We start from the raw sequence: 963 nt of genomic DNA, 5'->3' as shown, positions 1-963 counted from the left end.
TAATTCGCTTCACAGATATAAGTAAACATTACTTATCACAGTAACGATATTAGTTTTTTAAACGTTAGAGTGAAAAAGTTATATCATTTGAATTCTAATCGTTTTATATCGTCTTCTTTTATTTTTGTTTCAAAAGACCTTAAATGGTGAATAATGAACCGACTATACACGCATTAGTGATACAATCATCTAGATCCAATATTCATACGTATATTTCGAAAAATCTTTAACTTCTCCCAAAAAATGTTTTTCCACCTATTTCTTATTAAAATGCAAAACAATACTTTGCAAATATTAACCCCCAAAGTCATATTTATCTTCGACCACTGAATATGTTTCAAAAGAAAATCTTTAAAACAGGTGGTTTATGTCAAACAAAGACATTTTAAATGCATTTAAATATTTGTGTAGACAGATTAAAGCAATAATGTTGTATGTCTTTTTAAAGTAAATATTTATTTTGACCGACAAAATATTTTCTTTATAAATTAAAATCTCATTTAAATAACATCTGTCATAGAGAAAATGCGACTGCAACATCGAAAATAAAAAATAGGGTCTGTTCTCTAGCTTGTATTATACAAGGTATTGGAAATTAATTTAATTTTATTTATATACATATTGTTTGGACACGTAAAGTAGCCTCCTTAAGTTAGGAGCTAGTCGGGGAAAAGTCTACAGTTATGCAGACGGACCAAAAACATAAAATGTGGCCTTTAATCTAATACCGAATTTTATAATGATTATAATACTTAATTCTAACTTGTTGTCCAATACAAACTAACTAACTAACTAACTAACTAACTAACTAACTAACTAACTAACTAACTAGACTATAGACTAGACTATAGACCGGACTATAGACTAGACTATAGACTAAACTATAGACTAGACTATAGACTAGACTATAGACTAGACTATAGACTAGACTATAGACTAAACTATAGACTAGACTATAGACTA

This window comes from Lucilia cuprina, chromosome 6 (assembly GCF_022045245.1).
Source record: "Lucilia cuprina isolate Lc7/37 chromosome 6, ASM2204524v1, whole genome shotgun sequence".
Lineage (NCBI taxonomy): Eukaryota > Metazoa > Arthropoda > Insecta > Diptera > Calliphoridae > Lucilia > Lucilia cuprina.
The sequence above is the reverse complement of the archived record's forward strand: the minus strand, read 5'-3'. Positions refer to the sequence as shown.